The sequence below is a fragment of the Apis laboriosa genome, unplaced genomic scaffold, assembly GCF_014066325.1.
Source record: "Apis laboriosa isolate Shangri-la unplaced genomic scaffold, ASM1406632v1 scaffold18_cov149, whole genome shotgun sequence".
In the NCBI taxonomy this organism is placed as follows: Eukaryota; Metazoa; Arthropoda; class Insecta; order Hymenoptera; family Apidae; genus Apis; species Apis laboriosa.
The window spans coordinates 3572546-3588187 of record NW_025222233.1 but is presented as its reverse complement, the minus strand read 5'-3'; the positions used below and the strand labels follow the sequence as shown (position 1 = coordinate 3588187).

The 15642-nt window shown below is 40.9% G+C and overlaps 1 long non-coding RNA gene across 3 annotated transcripts in view; it reads left to right on the top strand.

Moving 5' to 3' along the window:
- LOC122712064 overlaps positions 1-14985 on the top strand; it is a 123574-nt gene extending 108589 nt beyond the window's left edge. For all 3 annotated transcript variants that reach the window (XR_006346249.1, XR_006346250.1, XR_006346248.1), the window contains 3 exons: positions 10498-11118; positions 13866-14326; positions 14415-14985. This is a non-coding gene — a long non-coding RNA (uncharacterized LOC122712064). The remainder of the gene's footprint in view (positions 1-10497; positions 11119-13865; positions 14327-14414) is intronic.
- The last annotated feature ends 657 nt before the right edge of the window (positions 14986-15642 follow it).

The following is a 15642-nucleotide window of genomic DNA, read 5'->3' as shown; positions in this document are numbered from 1 at the left end:
AGAACGGGGGCGCGAAAGGAGAGGAACGACGGCCTCGCGACGAATCCCTCTCCTCCTCCAAACCGATCTTCCGCGTCGTCAGCTTCGCGCGAAAGCTCAAAAGCGTGGAAACGCTTTATATTTTTTCGACGTCGAGTGCCACTTGGCCTCGAGTTCCACTCGACTTCGGCGAGTATGGGGCCAGATGTTTCCTTCGAGTGCTTGCCACTCCTTCACGCGCGCGTACAGCACGCGCTGCCTCGCGCGTGCAGCCCGAGAAAAGCTTCGTAAACTGGCGACAACACGATTTTTTTCCCCACGTGGCGGTCTCCACCTTCGAGTGGAGAGTGAAAAGTGTGAAAAATGATTGCTTACGAAAAGTGGGGAGAAACGTATTCGTCTCTCTTCGTTCCGAGTTATGCCACGTAGAGAGAACTTTCGCCTCAATTTTTGTGGCGTAACAATTTTTTAAACTATCCTCTGTCCGACGATCTTTTTCTCTTCTTTGTATTTTTTTTCTTCTCCAAATTATTCTCTCTGTCTATGCATTCTTATATAATGTTGATCCGAATTCCACAATCGTATGATTATGTAATAGAATCTCGATTAACTTAATCGAGCAGAGAGAAATGTAAGAAGGAAAAGAAATTAATGACAGAGTTCAAAGGAAGAAACCTATTTCCTATGTAATGATCCTCCTTCTTTCTTCCTCTTGAGAAATTCTTCATTCGTGCAACGAATTCCTCGAGGAAGGAAGTTGAACTCCTTCGTCTCAGCATTCTTCAGTTAGACTGTTGCACAACTGACTTCCAAAATCGATCATCTCCATCATTTACGCGTCCACTCATTCAATCGTGATCACCGTGATGCGTTTTTCTATCGAACCGATCGAGAAGGGGCTCTGATCGAAAAGGGGGGCGCGATCGTTGGATGTGGATGTGGATGTGTGCCAACATTAGTCGAATCGATCCGATGGTCTCGGCCCATTTCGTGCACGGGGATCAGACCCCAACAATGACTAAAAGCATCTTTGAGCGAAACTCATCTACCCGTTCGTCGAGCAACAATGCACCGATACAATTGATACGCCTTCCTTCCACCCGCGACTCGTCCTTTTTTTCCACTCGATACCCCGCCATCAACGAACGTTTCGCGCTCGATGTATAGCCATCGAGGCGGTCTTCGATCCCGGCTAATGAGCATCACAAACGCGCCGCCCCAATCGTACGATGAAAAACATTCTCCGACGACTCTCGATTTCCAATGCTCTCAATGCGCCTCTCATCTCGATTTTAATAATTTCTTTTTCGAGGAAGATAAAAAAAAAAAAAAAAAAAGGAAGAAAGCGGGGGATAAGAAAGAAATTTTGGGATTTTCCAAGATTGATTTTCAAATTCGAATTTCAAACTCTTAAACACATATATTTTCTTTTTTCTTTTTTTTCACGCATATTTGTGTGAAATATCTTGTGCGACAAGAAGAAGAGAATAGAAGGTTGTTGAACAAAAGGTTGGAGAGAGAATTGTTGGAGAGAGCTGTTGTAAGATCAAAAGTTGGCACCCGTGGCAATTTTTTATTTATCGAGTCGTACGTCTAATGTTATTGTTGCGGAACGGACAGTTGCCCCCAAGTTCGATGGTAATTTACCGTTTTGCCTCTCCCCTTACTCCCACGTACACGTCTCTCTCGTCTCTCCCGACCGAGGAACGCGGTTGGAAGGCAATAAAGCCGGCCGTAAATTCTGCGCTACTTTTTGCACAGCGCTGCGCAAAAAGGGGGCCCGCGTTGTAAATCTTCCCGGAACTGGGAATGGTCCTCTAATGTAGCTGCGATTATCGAGATTCTGGTAAAGAGATACTTCTGTCAACTTCAGCTACTTTCTACGCCGTCTAATTAGAGTTAATTTTCCAATTTTTACAGTATTTATAGAAAGCTCTTTTCTTGATATTCGATAAAGATCTCGCAAGACTATCTACTCGTCAAATTTAATCGATCCCAAATTAAGAATCTTCTAGAAATTTTCTATGCAATTTTTATCTTAAATCTTCTCGAGTTGTATCATTAAATTTTATTCCTTTAATTCCTTATAATTCCTTATAATTTTAATCTCTAGTTCTCGAAAGATTCTTAAAATTACTATTGAGAATCCAATCTCGATTCACACACCACGTTTTTATTTCCATTAAACCAAAGCGTATTATATTATCCAACGCTGCGATTTCACCCTCGATCCGACGCAACAATGTCGATGACCCGTTACGCAACACTCTGTCAGCGGTGCCGTATTTTCGTCGTTCGCGTTCCGCTTCTTTTCGGGGCCTGTCGGCGGGTCCGCATTAAAGGGAGGCGACCACGTCCTCGCCGTGCCAAGTCACGCCTCCCGTGGCGCTTGTTGTCATTGTCGGTACCCGCAATCACGCAATGATCACGCACACGCGGACCATTGGATCGATCCTTTTCGAGGATCAAATCGAGTATCAAAGACGCCGAATCCGAACCGAAAGAATCCTCGCAACCGCCCTCCTCGGTAAACCTCGGTCATCCAGGCCTTCTTCTTCGATAAGTTTCGCAAGTTTTCTGAAAATTTGTTTCGTTTAAGAAAAGTCAAGATATATACTCTTCTCTTAGAGAGAGATTTGTAGATTAGATGGAAGAAAGAATCTGAGAAAGGATTTCTTTTTTGCTTTAATTCTGTTAGTTGGAGAGTTTTCTGAAATCTTTTTATCCAATTTTCAAGATTATCACTCTTTTCTGAAGAGATTTGGTATTAGGTGTGAGAAACAATCCGAGGAATGATTCATTTTATCCTATTTTATCCATTGACAGCTTGTGAAAAAAATTTCCTGAAACTTGTCTTCTTTCTTTTTAGAAGAAACCTTTTATGGAACGCGAGAAAGGAAACAATCTTTTTTTCAATCTCATTCATCGCTACTAATTCTTAGAATTACAAATCGATTTCGATCGATTCCAAATCCTAATTAGTTCTGCTTTAACCCGTTGTTAAATCCCACTGGCGCAACTTTATAATTTTTCTTTTCGGAAAAAAATTCCTTTTATAGGAATAAAAGAAAAAGAACGTGCGAGATGTTGCACGTTCACGCGGAATAAGTCTCCTGGATCGCGAGATCCAGTTATCCGATCGTTGCAGTGATCCTCGGGCAACGGGTGAAAGAGCAAGAGACTGTAAAAGTCGATTGTCGAGTTCCCGCCCAGCGGTGCGCCAACCAATCGGAAGCCCAGCTGCTCCCAGTCGCTTCCTTTTTTCCTTTTTAACGGTCGTTACACCGAGTAGTTTTCTTGTCTCAACGCCATCTTAGCCGGGCCGGACATTATCGTCCACTCTCGTTGATTATCTTTCAGCATCCTCGCCCACGGCTCCATTCCATTCTCTTCCTTCCTACGTTTTCCTCCTCCTCCTCCAAACAATTATCGTTGCGCCATCTTTTCCTTCTTTTCTTTTCTTTTCTTTTCTTTTCTTTTCCAACTGTCCGTGATTTCCTCTCGAGCGAGATGTCAATCGGAGGAATAAAATTAAAATAAAATTCCTCCTAAAGAAAAAGGATTCGATCGATTGATACGTTTCCCTCGAGAATAGAGGAGGAGTAATGATTATCGAAGAGGGATCATTAAAAAGAAAAAGAAAATACGATCGAGAAGAAGACGGAGGAGAGTAAGGGTAGGAAGGAGCAGCTGCATTGACGAATTTCAATGGAGATTGGACTATAGGACAATGGGCCTCGAAGAAACGTAGCTATTCTTTGTTCGAATAAACCTCCCCGCGTAAATACTTGAAATCGAATAATTGCTCCCTTCTTGCGATATCAAATTTCACGTTCTATCTCCTGGAATCTTTGAAATTAATTCGAACAAGCCGTCGCAGGTGTATAGAGAAAAAGAGAGAGAAAGGAAGAAACATTGGAACACCTTTATCCTCTCCCTCTCCTCTCAAATCATTCCTTCACTATTTATAATTATATATATTATAATCCTTCAGAAAAATCCATACCAAATTTTTTCGAAAACAAAAAAAACATCCCCAATCTCCTCTCCTCTCTCTCTCTTTGACTTCGTTCACTCGAATCTCCAACCGTCTCTCCTTCCCTCGAACGGTCCTCAACTTAGTCACCTTTAACGATCATCCGAATCTTATTCACCGCGCGTTCCTTCATTCAACCGTCATCACTCCCCACGATCGCTCTCCTTTTTTCCCTCCCCTTCTTCCCCGTCCCTCGCGCGTTTCGCGGCCCGTTCGCCGCTGGTCGTCGCCGTGGCCGTGGCCGTGGGCCGTGGTCGTTGTTAAAGATCGGATCGTGAGAAAAGTCTCGTTCATTCCGTAAGCCCTGTAATTTGCACTTCCGTTCTCATGGCGGGCATGCGACAATGCGGCCCCCCAGCGGACACGATTTCTCAGGTGTTCGACTTTCGGCCCTTTCGGAGAAAAGGGGAGTAATTCGACGCCAGCCAGCAGGTGCCTCCCCCCCCGTCTTTGTTCCATCGGGGAACAATCGGGTGAAAGAGGGCTTTTAAGAGTCGCGAATGGGGCGACTTTTATCGAAATCACTCGTGCGCACGTCGCCACGACCATGGCTCACCCTTCTCTTCTGCATCCCCGCGAAGAAAGAGAGAGAGAGAGAGAGAGAGTTTCTTTCTTTCGTATTTGGTATATTATTCGTTTTTCGTGGATACCCGCGGGGAGCACGATTCGTTGCGATTCCTCTGCCAACGAACCGTCGTCTCAACGACTGTTTTCGCCTCTCCAACGTACTTTTGCGCACGTGCTCGCTCTCGCCTTATTTTGCTTACTCGAGTGAGTGCTTCTTTCTTTCTCGCCCCTCTTTTCATCCTCGTTGGACATCTCGTAACAACTCGACCGACGAGGTCTCCTTCGAGATCGCGCTATTCCGCTATTGTGAGTAGAATAATCCACTCGATACTTTTGCATCGTTTTAGATAAAAACACTTTCTGAGTGAATAGGATTTTTGTGTCGAAAGATATCGAGGGGATGATAAGTGAAAAGACAAATATAAATTTTATAATAAATACAAGACGATTCTCTCATTAGAGACTCGATAATCATAGTAGAATTGGAAAACTATTACGTCATCTCGTCTATATTTTAAATGTTGATTTTCACAAAATTTGCATAGAATAACGAGGAGACAAGAAAGATTGACGGAATCCGCAAGGAATTCTACCCTACCTAAATTCGCGATATTCCACGAATTCCACGTTTCAGGCCCGTGAGCAGGGAAATGATAACACTGTACCCCCATGTCTGAGAGGGGGAAGAATCGAGTGGTAGCTTTTGTCGCGTGTTCCCTTTGTGCCGAACACAGGATATATTAAATTCCACCAATATTTGTCAAGGCCGCTGAAAACCCTTCGAGGATACACACACACACACACACCGTGGGACACCTCTGCCGCGCCTCTGTCTCTCCCTTCTTCTCCTCTTTTCCATACGGCTTACGGGGTGCAAAAACGGACGAATGAAATGCCTAATAACTGTGTATTACCTTTCGTCGGCGATATGCACGCTTCAAAGAGATCCAACCAACCCTCCTTTCTTCTTCCACGCGTTGTTCGTATGTTAATTAAAACATCGATTGATTAGATTCCTCCCTCGAATGTTTCCTCCCTTAATTTTCTCCCTATTGTTATTCGCAATGAAAAGTTGATTCACTTGGGTGAAATTTTTACATGAAATGAGATTAAGAAATTTACTTGAAAGCGACGATAATCAAAGATACTTTTCGATTTCATTGAAATTAATTGACCTTCCTTCCTTGATGCTTTTATTATTTTTTAAAAAAATCAAGACGCGTTTGTATCTTCGTGAAAATTTCCGATCGGATCGAAATAAGAACAAGAAAGTTTTGCCGGAGAATTTGCATGCTTCCGATCCGTAAATCAAAAGCAGTTTCCTGCGCGGAGGAGGCAGCATCGACAGTCGACTACCTGTTGCTGAATCTACCGGGCGAATCGCTATTTTTCATCGAGAATGCAAAACTAGGGAAAGCTGAAAAGGAGGAAGACCAACCACCATCGTCACCACCAGCCACGCCTCCACTCGGAACAGGCTCGATGACAAATTCTTCCACGGACCGGACAATCGCCACGATTTGCCATGGTCGAGTCTCTCGAGTATACGAGAGCGAAGAATTTCTTTCGTGGCCCACACCCGCGACCGATAACTCGACCAACCGAGTTTGGGAAATCTCGAGAGAGGATCGAGTCTACTACTTTTCCACTTGGGATCGACTTTTCGTCGAGTCATCGTAGCTTCATCTAATTAACCCTTTCGTGCGGATTCTTTAACGGTGCTCGACACGCCTACGACTGGTTAAAGAGATCTGCGATCATTTGGAACGCGTATTGTTGAGAGAAAAAAAGGAGTTTGGAGAAAGGATCGCCAAAAGTCTTGTCAAAAGATTAATGGAGCCTTTAAGAAATGAACGATGGAAATTTATTTTATCTTGTATTTTTAAATCTTTCGTTTGACGAAGAGACAAAAAGTTCTCTTTATATTTTTGTTCGATATAAAATTTAAAGATTGGATGACGGAAATACGATGTAATTCTTAAAACTTATTCGATATTCATCGCCGAAATTAATAATAGGGAAGAATTCGAATCGACGATGAAATTTTGCGGAAAAAAGCGCATGAAAATATCCTTTTCTTTTTTTTTTTTTTTTTGAATCCAAGCGCAAGATTCCTCGCCGAAACACCTGAGTGGTGGACGCAAGGGAGCAGGATCGAATAAACGACGAAGAGCGATATATCCGGAACGGAGGGAAATAAAAACGAAGAAGCGTTCGTAAGATATGTGAGTAATAAAATGGTGGACAATGGTGGGGCAAATTAATATTATAAGGGTGGTGCTGGAAGGGCGCGCGAGAAGAGGAACTCTCGGATCTTGGAGGAGGGAGAAACTACGAAACGTTTCGAGGATGGAAGGTGGGCCCGTGTAGGGACAGTAATTTATCAAGACCCAGATAGGAATCTCCTTTGGTCGCGTGGTAACGGAACGGGCAAAGTATCGTCCAAATGTATTTCTCTCTCTTCGAAACCACCGTCCACCGATTCATCGATTCTTTATTTCCCTTCTCTTCCCCCATCCTCGAAATCCTCCCTCCCTTCCACCCCATCCTCCTCCTCCTCCTCCTCTTCTTCTTTTTCTTCTTCTTTTTTAACGAGAGACGATTTTGAGGGAAGGAACGACGAAAGAGAGACGTTTTTTCAAACGATGATGCGCCCGATAAAAAGGAAGCTGAAACTGGATGAGAGGACAACTGTTTCGCCGTGGCGAACGAGTTGGCCGGGCAAAGATTCCAGACATACCGGCGGACGCGCGCCCAGACGCCGCCTGCTCCTCTTGGAAAAATAATGGTGGTCGGGAGGAAAAAAAAAAAAAAAAAAGAAAAAAGAAAAAAAAAGAAAGGATCTCTCAAGGGGTTGAAACTCAATGAACACGCGGCCCCGTGTTGCTCTTACAACGAATCTCCTATGCTACATGTGTAGTAGTCCCTTTGGCTACATTCGGTTGTCTTTTGTATTACACTTTTTATTTCTTTATTCAGGGTGGTTGGGCTTGTTTGCTCGTGAAACGTCAAACGGGAATGCGTGTTTTTTTTTTTCGATTAATTCCACGAAATTACGAGATAAATCGCAGAGATTATTATCTGATATGCGTTAAAATTTAGAGAGATAAAGAGACGAAGGTTTTCTTCTCTCTCTCTCTCTCTCTCTTTTTTTCTTTCTCTATCGCTCGCTCGCTTTTGGCGTTCGCAATTAGGGAAGCTGAAACGAATCGTAATTTCGCTCATCGTCGTCGGGGAAATGCTCCAGTTGTATTCGATTAAATGAATAGAATTTAATTTCTGGAAAGCGCGGGCACACGGGATTCACACGGAGAGAGATAGCTAGAAGGAGAGAGAGAAAGGAAGAGGGGGTTCCACGACGTGGAAGGCAGAGAAAACGTAGCTAGAGTTCGACCCCCGTTGCTCTCGGTTGGGCGCCATCTTATTTATTGTTTTAATTATATCAGAATATATCGTTAGAGGCCGTCATGGCGTGCCACGCCGTTGAATACGTGAGATTTATACGATCGAACCGGCCACCACCCCCGATCCTCCACCTTCTTCCTCCCCCTCCTCCTTTTCTTCTTCTTCTTCTTCTTCTTCTTCTTCCTCTTCTTCTTCCATCCCGCGTCTCTGCCTACCGTCCGCGTGTGTTGACGCGAGTAATTTGTTGGCCTGCACGCCGAATTATAAATTTGTTATTACTCGGAATGCCTGGTTGGTTGATACAGTTTCGAGAAATCGTTCGACGGTCCTCTATCGCTCGAGATTCTTGGAAATATCTACGTTATATCGGTTTCGGTGGTGGATGGAAGGAAGAGTCGATTGGAGGGCGAGTTCCAATAGTGTTTCACGGGATTGGAGACTGGAAAAATTTATATAATGTCGAAACACGAGTAACAGAAGAGAACGTTTGGAGAGGAATATTTTTTCTTCATTTAAATCCAAGTTTGGAATCCAAATCGGTGATAATTTACGGAACATGCTCGACCATCGTTTCGCGGGTCGGGAGAAGCGTGACCGAAGGCGTGGCGGGACTTAATTACTGCTTAAACGGGAGTTCCTCTCCGCCTACTAAAGTATAACCTCATCATAATCCTCGGGGGCTTCTTCCTTCTCGACCCATTACCCTCCCTCGAAGGTATTATACGAAGGTTACGAAGGTTGGCCCCCGGTTAAAGGAGGTTACCAGCCACTGGTAAATTACACGTTTGTTTTGAAGGGCTGACCCTTTGCCTTCGCAACCGCAGCAAAGCGCGTCGACACGCTCTTAATTCATTCGCGAGATATTTCTCGCGAAATGATCGATTCACGATTGTTCGAACGAATTTATCTTTTTTTTTTTTTTTTTTGGTCTTGGAATTTTATCTTGCGTCTTTAATCGTGGTAGAAGAATTTTGCGGATAATTTTGTATAATTTCTCGATAAGCAAGCGTGATTTCTTTTCGTTCTCGACTCGACACGAGCCAATTTTCCCGCTCGATCGTTTCGAGGGAAAGAAAGTTTCGCTTCGTTTGCTTCTATTGTTTTTTCCTCCACGAACGTTTTTTGCTCCCCCAACGGTAATCGACCAATCCAATCGAAAACGACGATCCCACGGCGAAATTCCCCGTGTGCAAAACAAACTCGTTAACTCATCTTGCGGATGTATCTTTCTCAAGAAAATTTTGTCTCGTGATTGAGATTACTCGAGAAAAAGGGATAACCTAATCGAGAATTCAACATCCCCTATTCCACTTCGGTTCCGTTTAAATCATCCATTTATTTTATTCGTTTTTATCTTCATTATTTCCAAATTCAATGCTAATTTGTTTACATCAGCATTACAAGTAGCAATAAATTAAACAAGAAGCCTACCATCTGCAGGAGCACGCTTCAAAAACCTCTATCAACCACGTTACGTTATAAAAAGAATAAAACATTGAATAATTCATAACCAGCTTCCTATAATTCTATTTCCAAAACAATCTCCCGAAATTTTATGCGGGCTTCTTGATCCTCCCCTCCCCTCTCCATCCACGGGGGAGGAGGGTCCTAAATCACCCCCACCGCGTCGAAGCGTCCATCGAACGGCAATCGAGTATATACATATCCCCCGCGAACTCGATCTTGTAGCCGATAACAAGCTTATCTAGATGTTGGGGGTTAAGATTATTAAGCGTATATTGCGGCAAAAGTTGGCGTTGGACGAGCAACGAGGTCGAAACAATTAACCTCGACGCGTGGGTGTGATGGAAGCGTCAAGGAAAATCGAATTGCAACCGACCTATCCGTATCGTATCCAATTAAAGCTTCCTCGCACTTAACCGCGTTAACATTAACAACCCTTCCTTCTCTAGAATAGAATGATGGAAGAACGTTATTGGGGGTATATTGGATATATCGTTGGAGGGGTGTCGATGACGAGACACGAATATCTTTCTTCAGGTTTATTGGATTGACAATAATTTTCTCTAAGTTGAATGAAATTTAATAATCGTTAATAGCATTAACTAGTATTATTGGAAGTTGTATTATTGGAAGAAAGTGATATGTAATTGGATATGATATGGTTATGATGATAATTACAGAAAAATAAGGGAAAAAATTAATCGATACACGATCGATTCGATTAAAAAATATTTCGAGCCAGTTTAAAAATAAGAAGATTATCCGAAAAATAAAACAGTTATTATCCGCGTGTTATTTACAGTTTGTAATGGGTTAACAGGTAAACAGTACCACTGTCAACTTAGAAATATTTCAAATACTATTTCAATTAGTCAGAAAGAATTACAACAGGTTAAGATTCCATTATTTATCTAAACTGATCATCCAAAATAGATCTCTAACTAAAATCCTCTTTGTATACTTACAATACTTTAATACTCTTTCGTTCCATTCCTCGCGTTATTATACCTTCTTGCTTGTACATTCTTCTTTTAAACTCTTTGCAGATCGCCGCCATGATAAAGAATCGGAAGGAGGAAGGGGAGGAGGGAAAGGAACAAATGCTCGAACCTTCGAACCTACGTTTAATTCGGTTTATCCCTTTCGCATCGTTAAACCCGATTAGTAGCAAAATTCGCGTCAGTGCGAGACGAGAAGCGTCTCACTCGACGAGAAAAGATTGCCAAGGGATGGCGAAGGAACCCGAAAAAGGGTTGCGAAAAGAAAGAAACGGTTAATCTCGAAACCGGATTTTTAATTAAAGGAATAATTAAAAAGAAAAAAAGAGAAAAAAAGGAGCAACCCCTCCGCTTTCCACAGGCGGGGGGACGATAAATTAATAAATCAAATTAACAGTTGTTGTAACTCTTGTCTGTTATGCGGTGATGCATGGCTGGACCAACTTCGTTCCGCGATAATAAGATTGTAATTAAAACTGCTCCTACCTTTATCAACCGATACCCCTTCCTGGACTAAAGATGTGATTCAAAACAAGGAGGGGAAAAGAGGACAAGAAATTATCATCGCGGTCATCTCGTTGACCAAATCTTTTTTTCTTTTTTTTCTTTTGAGAATTGAAATTGGAAATGTGTTGTTCGGCGAACTTAACAAATTTAAGAAGTAATCAGGTAAAGTAAAAAATTTTCTTAAATAACGATGGAATGATGGAAGAACGGAGAAAATAATTTTTCCCTTCCTTTCTTCCTCCAAATTTCTATATAAATTTCCATAACATCGAGGACGAATCACAAGTAAAAAGTTGAGCAGGAGGAGGAAGAAAGGACGAGAAATTATCATCGCGGTCATCTCGTTGACCAAATCTTTTTTTCTTTTTTTTGAGAATTGAAATTGGTGTGTTTTTCGACGAATGATCGAACTTGACAAATTTAAGCAGGGAAAAAATTTTCTTAAACAATAATGGGACGCATGGAACATGGAGAAAATAATTTTTCCCCTTCCTTTCTTCCTCCAAATTTCTATCGTGACATCGAGGACAAATTACAAGTGAAAAGTTGAGCAGGAAGAGGAGGAAAGGACGAGAAATTATCATCGCGGTCATCTCGTTGACCAAATCTGTTTTTCTTTTTTTTTTTTTTTGAGAATTGAAATTGGTGTTTTTCGACGAATGATCGAACTTGATAAATTTAAGAAGTAATCAGGGAAAAAATTTTCTTAAATAATAATGGGACGCATGGAACATGGAGAAAATAATTTTTCCTCTTCCTTTCTTCCTTCCTTTCTTCTTCCTTTCTATCGTGGCATGGACAAATCACAAGTGAAAAGTGAGCAGGGGAGGAGTACGAAAGGATTTTTGGGGAAATAAACGGGAGGGCATTTGTATCGAGTATTCGGTCGAAAATTCAACGAGGAGACGCTCGATCGAGAGGGAAGATACGCACGTGGACGCGGCCGAGTGCACCGGCGCGGCGGCCTCGCGCTCCATGCATGCGAGCTTAAATCCGGATTAGACGGATCACCCAGCGGGTGCCTAAACATCGATATAATCGTAGGATCGTTCCTGCCCCTCGGTAGCGGCCTCCGTTGATATCCGGATCGCGTTCCTCGCCCATTAGATTCTTTTTAAAAATATTATAATTCGTCGTAGGATCCGATTAAACGAATATACTTGGATCATCGTTCGTCGATGAGAAGATCACGAACTGTATCGACGGAGAGCTTACTGCTAATGCAAATTTCTGATATTTTTATGGAGATGAGTTTTTAAAAGAAAAGAAGAGGGAAATAAAAAGAGAAAGAATTAACGAAAAATGCACATGGATCATATACATCGTATTTTCATTCAATTTAACAGTTTAAGAATTTCCTTTCGAATATAATATTTGAATATAATATTTTTTTTTTCCACGAACGTATAAATATCCGTATCTAATGACGATAGAAATAAGATTATCGAGGATGGAAAAAAATAAACTTCTCGACAAGTTGTTATAGAGGAGCAACAATTTTGCAACAAAGGGTGGATCGCAGCGTGAACGTGGTTGCGTACGTGGACACGTGTATCATCAATTGAAAAGCAGTCTTCCAGAGACTGGGGGTGGGGAGGATCGAGATAACGTGAAGGATAGAGAATTCCAATTAAATAGGATATTTATCTACACGCGATAACCACCTCCGACGACTCAATTCTCTGCGCATTCTCTATCGGTAAAACGGAAATATAACTGCAATTTCATCGCGTCTAATATCCGTATTTCTTGCTACCGAGCCCGATTAAACTTTGTATTTGCATTTTAAACGAGAGGAGACGAAGAACCAATCGTTCCTCCTCGTTCTCGAAAGAAATTTCCAAGAATTTTTATTTGAAAGGGAAGTATCTTTTCCGTTCTTAAACTTGGCCAAAGAATCTTTGATAAATAATATTATTTCCCTTGATCACGCGACGAAAAGAGATCAACGTTACGAATTACAGTGCAATAAATATATAAATATCTGAAAAAAAAAATCTCTTCTCCAAAAATCTCTCCTGAGACTGAGATCATTGCAAACTCGTTAAGGGAGAGACTCATGGGCTCGCGTCGAAGAAGGGGTTGAGGAGGAGGAAGGGAGAAGGGAGACATAGTGTGACGTGCAGGGACGATTATAAATTCAAGCTGAAACTTATAATCGTGTTTGTTTTAATTAGAACCGCAGCGTGCGGCTTCGTTCATTTAAGACTCGAAGTTCCCTCTCTCTCCCCTCCCCTCCTTCGTTGCAACCGAACCCCCTCCCCGGAAGCCGACAGCTTCCCCCTCCCTCCTCTCGTTTGCCACGACTCCCGTTAATTTCGCGCGAGGCATTAGTACGTTAATAAACCGTTATTTATCGGCGCGATTCTTAAGAACATTTATTTCTCCCTGTTCCAAAGCATTTTCCACCGCGCCTTCACCGCGCCGAACACTAAATCAACCACCGATCCTCTTCCTCTTCCTCCTCTTCCTCCTCCGCCTCCTTCTCCTCCTCCTCCTCCTCCTCCTCCTCCTCCTCCTCCTCCCTCATCTCCCGTTTCGAGGAAGCGGTTTGCTTTGCGAGATAAATCTGACCCGTTTCTTTTTCTCTTCTCACCTCTCTCGTTTCCGCCCCCCGATTTTTTCTCGTTCGATTTCGTTCGATCATTCGACGTAAAAAAAAAAAAAAAAATAAAGATACACTTTTTTTTTCTTTTTTTGAAGATTTGATAGCGAGCGATTAAGAGGTTAAAGGAAGACGAGGAAAATGAGAGGATTTATTTCGATTGGATTTGAGGAATAAAGAATGGAATGGAAAGAAAAAAAAATTTTTTTTTCTTTTTTTCAGTTAAACGTTTGTGTAATTTATTGATCATTTAAGATGTAAGTACAATGAATATATAGTATTAATATTAAATTAATCTATCCAGGGAAGATAGTTTCTGCCTCACTGTTCCACGAGCACGTCGCGCGGATTTCACGCGGATAGATTTCAAATCCCATCTCGCGCATCGTTCGCTCTAGATTCTCGCTCCATTATATAGAAGGACTTGGATGAAAGGGACCCTTCGTTCCACGACCCCGAAACCGGTAACACGTCGGATACGAAGGCAAAACGGTGTGTAATCATCGTCCTCGGATTACGGTGATATCGTTCCTCGAAGAATGACACGAATCCCTGTACCCCTCTCCTCTCCCTCCTCTCTCCTTTTTTTTTTTTACCTCGAATTATTCCAAGTGGCGTTATGCTCCTTGAATGATTTCCTTGAATCCATTGATCTACTTGAAAGATCGTGCAGGATTTTGAGGAATTAAGGATATCGAGGGAGGAATGTTGGAGAAGGAACAACGTCTTGTTTAATAATCTACTTAATATATCCGCGAAAAATTGGTATGTTTATTAGTTTTATATTAATTTTTTTCTTTTTATATTTTCTATGTGTTTCTATTATATTTTCATGTGTTTTTTTTTTTTTCAGCGGTTCATTATTGGCAGACATCCTGTATGAAACGTATGCACATGTATAATATATAGAAGAAGTATGTTTATGATATAAAGAAATATAAAGAATCAGACAAGGACAGATATAGGATAAAAATTAGAAAATCAGCGCCATCTTCAGAGTGCCGCAAAAGAAACATACGAAGAAAGGATAAAAAATAGGAAGAGAAGGATAGAGATAAGGTAAGAATAGAATACTAACGCCATCTTCTGAATGCAAAAAATATCTTTTTAAAGGTAAAAAGATAAAGGATAAAGTAAATTAAGAATTGAAGACTAGTGCCATCTCATGAATGCTAAAAATATATTTTTTTAATAATAACTCAATAGATGGTGGTAACGATCAATTCTTATTTTATTTCTATCCTTTTTTTATTATTCTCTTCTCTCTTTTTATATGTTTTATTCGCGGCACTCTGAAGATGGCGTTGATGATACAATATTTATCATACTTATCCACTAGTTTTTCTTGTATACATTTATTGAATAAAATTTATGCTTCATGATACACATATGTGATCAATTGTATTGTCTTTTTATATAATATATTAATTAAAAGTTTCATAATTTATTGTTTCCAAATTTTATATATCACAAGTATGTTCATTCTTTTTAGAATTTGGCATTATTTCCAAGAATTTTAGAGATTCAAATTTCCAAGATTTTGATGTCATTTTGATGACTAAAAGAGTAAGTATATAAAATATATACTTCTATTATTCATATTCCTTTATCCTATATATTCCTATGTTCCAAGTTTCCTGTTATTCATATCCGTCAATCCTATACGTTCCTATATAATCCTATATGCATATTCCTATATTCCTATTATCCATTTTCCTTAATTCTGAATATTCCTGTGTTCCTATATTCCTATTATTCATATTTCTCGATCCTGAATATTCCTGTAATCCTATGCTCCTATTATCCATATTCCTTAATCTTGTATATTCCTGTATTCTTATCCATATTTCTCCATCCCGAATATTCCTGTGATCCTATCTTCCTATTATCCATATTTCTCCATCCTGAATATTCCTATGATCCTATGCTCCTATCATATTCTTTAATCCTTATCCATATTCCTCTGTTCCTATATTCCTTAACCCTTTAGAATTAAGAAAACTGTTGAAAAACATAAAAAAATAAAAAAGTAGCTGAGAGAAAGGTAAGTAATAAAATAAAAGGTAAGTAGAGGTAAGTAA